This window comes from Nannospalax galili, unplaced genomic scaffold (assembly GCF_000622305.1).
Source record: "Nannospalax galili isolate Female #2095 unplaced genomic scaffold, S.galili_v1.0 scaffold779, whole genome shotgun sequence".
NCBI classification, from domain to species: Eukaryota; Metazoa; Chordata; class Mammalia; order Rodentia; family Spalacidae; genus Nannospalax; species Nannospalax galili.
In genome coordinates this window covers 2,246,528-2,253,833 of record NW_008345224.1, presented here as the reverse complement: position 1 = coordinate 2,253,833, position 7,306 = coordinate 2,246,528, and positions in this window count along the sequence as shown.

Sequence of the window (7,306 nt, the reverse complement as noted above, 5' to 3'; positions counted from 1 at the left end):
AAGAAAAATTAAGGAAAATATGAGTGTTTTCAGAAAGGCTTAATAGAACAGAGGAAACCCATGCTGAATGAGGAGAGTACCATCCCATGGACTGGGGTCCTACACTAAATAAAAAGGAGAAAATGAGCTGAGGACAAGCATTCATCTCTCTCTACTTCCTGAAGATGGATGCAATATGACCAGTTGCCTCATGTTCCTGCTGCCATGCCTTCCTCACCATGATGGATCATATGCTTAGACTATGGGCCCACACAAATCTATCCTTTCTTAAATAGCATTCTTTCAGCTATTTTGTCACATCAATGAGAAAAGGAACACAATGGAATTATGTGGCACAGATAGGTCTTCATTTTAATGATGTGATTTTTATTTTCTTTGTATCCCAGGCTAATTTTATAATACATTCGATCACCTTTGTTCACAATTCCCCCTCTCTGAGATTCTCAGATCTATGTTTTTTTAGAAGCATAAAATTTTATTGTTGTAAAAGAGTTGTATAGCCACTTTCTTCAGATCATGTTGAGCAATGACCAAGTTCCATACCTCAGCCACCCACATTTATTCTATTTGTTTGAGATAAGCTTCCTCATGCCCTTTGAGAACCATCCCTACATGTCCATCAAACTGATTCCTTTATTCAGTGCCCACTGTATGCTAAATGTCCTGATTTGCAAAATAGGATTAAAATAAGAGAGAGCAGTCAGGAAATTGCTTGGAATGAGTTCAATACTTCATTGTTTTAAAACTTCAAGGATAGAGCTAGGGAGAGGGGTCCAAGGGTGAGAGCACGTGCTGTGCAAGCATAAGGACCTCGGTTCCAGTTCTATAGTCTTTGCTTTCTTACATAAGCTCCCTGTGCTGTAGACTTTCTATTATAACAGTGAGAAAGCCTTCTTCCAATACAGAAAAAAATCTTTAAGCAATTTTTTTCTTCTCTCAATAGGTTAGTAAGTCCCTCTTCTTTAAGATTGGCCTGGGAGCCCCAATTCAAGCCAGTGATTTCAAAGAGCATCCTGAGTGAGACCTCAAAAGCTTTAAATTCTTGTTTGGGCTATGTGTGATCTCAAATTCATCTAATCTCTCTGACCTCTGTAGTCTTATCTTTTCCATAGAGATAAGATTATCTGCCTTATGTCACCATGTTATTGCAGGATTTGAAAAGTTCTCATGAGAAAGTGTCTTGAAAAGTTAATAATGTATTACAATGGAGAGTGATTTTTATTGCCTCAGAAACAGCATGGATGTGTGAGGTATTAAACCCATTCTTCAAGTTTAATCATAAATTTGAATTAATTTGATCCTAATAGAAGTACTGATACTGTTTGAAACTAGAAAGAATTAAAGATCAGTAGTGCTGGGAGATGAAAGATAGAGAAATGTGGGTAATGTTGAAGATTGGTTATTTACAGCAAAATACACTATATTAGCTTCTTTTGGGTTGCTATGAGAAAATAATCCTACACAAAGTTACTTAGGATAGAAAGGGTTTAGTTTGGCTTACAGTTCCAGAGAGAACACAGTCCATCATGGAGGAGAAGGCATGGCAGCAGGAGTGTGAGGCCACCCAGCAGTCAGGAAGTCGAGAGAGAACAGAAAATGAAGCCAGGCTATGAAAACTTAAGACCTGGTCCCAGTGATATGCTTCCTCTAGTAAGTCTCCACCTTCTTAATGTTCTATAATATTTATGAACAGCACCACTAGTGGGGAACAAGTGTTCAAACAAGTTAGTTTTTGGGAGAGTAAAAACGAAGAGTAAAAATAAGGTCTTTCCCAAAATAAAATAGTATCCAGGACACAGAGAAATCAAGCTGGAACCGAGCTGAAGGCTTCCTCCTGCTGACTCGCGTTCTCTGTGCCAGAATGTGCTGCTCAGGCTCCTGGGAGAGAAACATCATTAATGGTCTTTCCCACCTACTGACTCCACAAGCAACATACCAAATTGCCAGGCAAGATGTGCCCACTGCTGCAACAATTGCAAGGATGTTTTGGAATTAATCAACTTCTTCCAGACCGAATTTGCTGACCACTCCAGGGTAGGGAATACATGCCTGTTGCTGTAGCCCTGGTTTAAAGCCTGTGGCTGAAGAGATCACAGGACCTAGGGAGAATGCACTACTGATGTTTTCTTAACTGGAAATGTAGTCACATTGCCTCCCAAATTTTATCTTTGTATCCATGCACTAATATTGCTCTCAGCTTGGGTCACAGAAGTGTCTGTTTGCAGAGGGTGATAATTAATACAGAAGCTCACAACTGGTGAAAGTGCTGAGAATAAGTGACTACTGAGTCCAAAGTGAGATATTTATGTCACCCCTGACAAGGTCTTGAGAACGTCACAGAAGAGTTAGTGTAAAGACTGTAAGAACTGGAAGATGGAAAGGAGTGTGGCTGAATGCTGTCTTCCAGATACCGCATGGCTGTCACAATCACAAACACACAATAGATGTTGTGATGGTTTGAATGAAAATGTCCCCCATAGGCTCCAAGTATTTGGACATTTTGTCCCCAGTTGGTGGCACTGTTTTGGGAGGTCTTATAAGGTGTGCCTATCCCGGAGGAAGCACATCACTGGGGGTGGGCTTAGAGAGTTCTTAAGCCTTGCTGGTTCTCCAGTCCTACTCTTATTTCCTGTGCCTTCTTGAAGATGTGAGAGCTTAGCTTCTGCTGCTCCTGCTCCAGCCACCTTTACTGCCATGCCTCCCTGCCAAGACAGATTGTAATTCTCCTGGAACCATAAATTCAAATAAATTCTTCCTTTCATAATTTGCTTTTGTCAGTGTTCCTACCACAGCAACAGAAAAGTGACTAATATAGTAACTGGTACTAGAGAGTGGACTGCTGGCTGTGAAGAACATGAACATGTGGGGTTTTGGAAGAATGTGGAAGGCTTTGGAAGTCTGAGCTAGAAAAGTGGTTGATTGCTGCAAGCAGAGCTTAACAGGCCTGTCTAGTTGGTGCCTAGAAGAAAGTAGTGCAGAGAACAAAGTAGTTCTAGAAGAAAATAAGAACTTAAGCAGCACTTGGGATATTTTGGCAAAGAGTCTAGCTGGAATCTGCCCACAGCCAAAAAGCTTGCCTAAGGCTAAGTTGAAAAGCCATGGACTAATTTCTCTGGAAGAAGAAATTTCAGGACAGCATAACATAGAAATGTTGGTGTGACTATTAATGGTGAATATTATGCAGGTCTACAGTGAAAACGAGCAAATGGGGCAGAAAGAAATACAGAATGTACAGTTTGAACTGAAAAAGAGCACAAGGAAGGTAAATGTTGGAGCCCTGGAATGTTGGAGCCCTGGCATGTGTTGGAGCCTGGCATGTTGGAGCCCTGGCATGAGGGGATCCCTTTGATAAGGAGATTAAAGTGATTAAGGAGGGGCCTAGAGATTTATACTTAAATAATGGAGCGAGTGCTTCCAGGGCGAGACCATACCCAGTTAAGCCTCCAACTTGTTAAAGCAAAATGCTTCAGGGGCCACTGAAGAGAAAAGATTCTAAAATTGTTAAAGCAGGCTGGGGTCCATCCCAAATTTGCAGCCAAACTTGGCAGTGTCATTTACCTGGTGCTGGCTTTAGAGGCATGAAAAATACAAGAGTGAAGGGGTCATCAGTTCTTCCTCCACAGTTTCAGAGAGCCACCAAGGCCAGACAGTATGAAGCAGGGGTCCTCCTGCATAAAGAAAGCCTTGATGGGGCTTGTGTGAAGCTGTGAAGGTGAAGCCTGGGTGGCAATGGAGACCCCAAGAAGACGTTGGTGATGCTAGAGCTGTGAGACATCTGCCAAGAAGGCTGCATACAGGGAGCAGTACCAGCCTGTAGGTGTTCAGACCCAAAAGCAGCCATGGACATATGGACACAGGGAATGCTTATTTCAAAGATAGTAGAGGGCTCAGCACCTCTAGGGCAAGAGCCCCATGTACTCTTTTGTTTTTCCTTTTATTGGTCTTGCAAATCAATTACAGCATGAGAAGCAGAAGCACAATTACTCACAGGATGATAACATTTTTCCCAGCTACTTTTCCCCAGTTACTATCTAGACACAAAGTTCTGCTATAGCTACTGACTATCTTCAAGGATACCCTGGGCTTTGGACTAACAAGCTCAAGATGAAAGTTGTGGTGTCTGTCAGTGTGCTGGCTGACACCTCCACAGAATTCCTTCTGTGCAAGGAACTTCATGGCATTCCTCCAACCTGCTTGTGATTTCCAAAGAAGCTTTTCCAGTTAACATTATGTTGCCCAATATCTTCTCTTTATACTATTTGGTTTCCTTCACCAGCCCAAGAGAGAGATGTATGTTGCATTTAGCAAAGCTGGAGAGGCTGAGCCATCTAAACCCTTTGGAAGTAAAGTCCCAGAAGTTGAACATAGAGCTACTGGATTTGGTGTTTGTCCTGCTGGTTTTCAGTCTTATTTTGGTCCGATATTTCCTCACTACGCCTCCATTATAGGGGCTTATAGTTAAGATATTTCCCTGAGTCTCCGAATAGACTTTGGACTGTGGACTTTTGAATAGTATTGAGACAGGTAATGACTATGGGGACTTTAAAGTTAGACTAAATGCATTTTATAAGGTCATGAGCCTATGGGGGTCGGGAGATGGAATGTGGTGGTTTCAATGAAAATGTCCCTCATAGGCTCCAAGTATTTGGACATTTTGTCCCCAATTGGTGGTCCTGTTTTGGGAAGTCTTAGAAGGTGTGGCTATCCTGGCGGAAGCATGTCACTGGGAGTGGGCTTAGGGAGTTCTTAAGCCTTGCCAGATCTCCAGTCCTGATCTTGTTTCCTGTGCCTGCTAGAAGATGTAGAGTTTATCTTCTGCACTTCCTTCAGCTACCTCTGCTGCCATGCTTCCCCACCAAGACAGACTGTAATTCCCCTGGAATTACAATCAAATAAATTCTTCCTTTCATAAGTTGCTTTTGTCAGTGTTTCTATCACAGCAACAGAAAAGTGATTAATACAGATGTGGTGCCCTACACACACAATAAACAAGGAGGTATGAAGGGAGTACTTTAAGGGAAAGGAATAAGAGAGGGCAATGTGAATATGATCACAATACAATTTATACATGCACGTAATTATCAAAACTAAATAATTGCTTAGAACTAAAGATTATACAAATAGAATAGTATTCAAGGCAGTGAAGAGATGGCTCAGTGGTTAAGAGCATATTACTTCTCTTTCAGAGGACCCAAGTTCAGTTCCCAACACGTAGGTCAAGTATTACAACTATCTCGAACTCCAGCTTCAGGCGACTTGACAATTCTGGTCTCAGCAGGCACTTGCACTCATGTGCACATATACACATAATTAACATATATATTTGGTCCTGGAGAAATGGCTCAGCGATTAAGAGCACTGGCTGCTCTTGCAGAGCACACAGGCGGGGTTCCCAACATCCACATAGTGGTTAACAACCATCCTTAACTCCAGTCCCAGGGGATCCAATGTCCTCTTCTGACTTCTGTGTGTTTGCACAATACAGGTGCATTTACATACATGCACGCAATACTCTCATACACACAAAATAAAAATAAAAAATAAAATGTTTAATATATACATATATATATATATATGTATGTATGTATATATAACAGTATCCAAGAAATCATTACTTAACAAGTCCAAAGGTACCCTTAGTTACTGGGTTACATTATAATGATGAAGGAAATAAATCAACAAGCCCCCAAAAGACAGAGGAATTGTCAGATGTAGATTGCATGGGATTACTCACAGCAAATTATATTCAACTAACTCATTTCCAAAATCATGAAGAAAATGCATCATGAACTCTAGATTGAAATACTCCTGAAATATTTGATTGTCATAGCTCATAAAATTTTACTAGAAGTAAATTAGCAAAATTAGTTTTAGATGAGCATACGATTGTAGACTGAAGCCTTGGAAGAAAATAAAGGTGGTTGGAGCAGGAGATAAATTGAAATGTGCACAGCGGCTCTCAGTTGCTGGTATGTGAGTGGTTTATAGAAACTCTCAAGGGTCTTTGCTAATAGCTGAGACATATGTACACACGTGCTTAGAGCTTGCCTAAGCCCTCCTTATGGAAATTCTCTTCCTTTGAGTTGTTGGCCAGGGTGGCCCAAGAGTCTCCCAGACAGTAACCCAGCATAGAACTGGGAAAATGAACAGAAGACCCCCAATCTTACCAAAGGAATGTTGGCAAGTGATTGCTGCTAGATGAGGAAGAGCTGATCTTCCTAAAACAAAGAATTCTAGATAGGCTGACTGGATTCAGTGGATGGACAAGCCCTGGAGAATGGCTGGGGGCACTGACAACACAGTGGACAGTAACAGGGATTACAGAGTATATGGGCTCCAATGGGGGGGCAGACTATGGGAGTGTGCCATTTGGGAGGTGGGTATATAGATGAATAAGATTTTTTTGGGAAGTTCTGTATGAAATACACACAAAAAATTAGCAAATAAAAAATTAGTTATATTTGAGGAAGAAGCATAAAAATTTGCTCCATGTTAATTAGTAGAGGTGAAACACTTTACCATTGAAATCTACCCGATGACTTTATATCCATGCTCGGCAGGATCTCAGAAAGTAACTGACTGTGACTAGTAATAATCAGATACATTGAGATTTGAGAGGCATGTGCAAACATCTAAGCGTTAGCATTAAAAATGAGTTTTTCTGTATGAAACTATATATTTTGAAATGAAATGGAGGTCTTTTTCAAAGGTTAAAACCCCATTCAATTTTATGTTTTATATGGTTTATACTGAGTTCAATATTGTATAACTGTGTTAATTCAACTGTGAACCTAAAAATTTACAGCCAATATTGAAAGAGATGCATCTTTGCTCTGGAAATTGTTCTTTTAATCATGTGGTTATTAAATAATTTTTTAAAAGTAAAAATAAATAAATAAATAAACCCATATGAACTTGCAACAATGGTGACAGCATGCACAAGACCCAACCTGACTCAATCAGACAAAAACCCATCATGGAGTGGGAGACACGGGTAGCAGGCCCCAACCCTAGACTAGGAACTATTGGCAACTGATTATTGTGGGGTGAAGGAGAGTAGATCTTTAAGGGAGAGACTCTAGTAAGGCTGACTAGATGCCAGTGTATGATCTTGCACCAAAGGACATCTAGGTATAAATGCTTGACCACAGAGGATTAAATATATATGACAGAATGTGTGAAATCTGGGGGGAGGGGGACCATAGGGGTATGGATGGGAGAAATGGTCTAATTTTGATTAAGATCCACTATATGAAATGTACAAAAGTTCAATAAAAATATTAAAAAACAAAGTCAATTAAAAAAA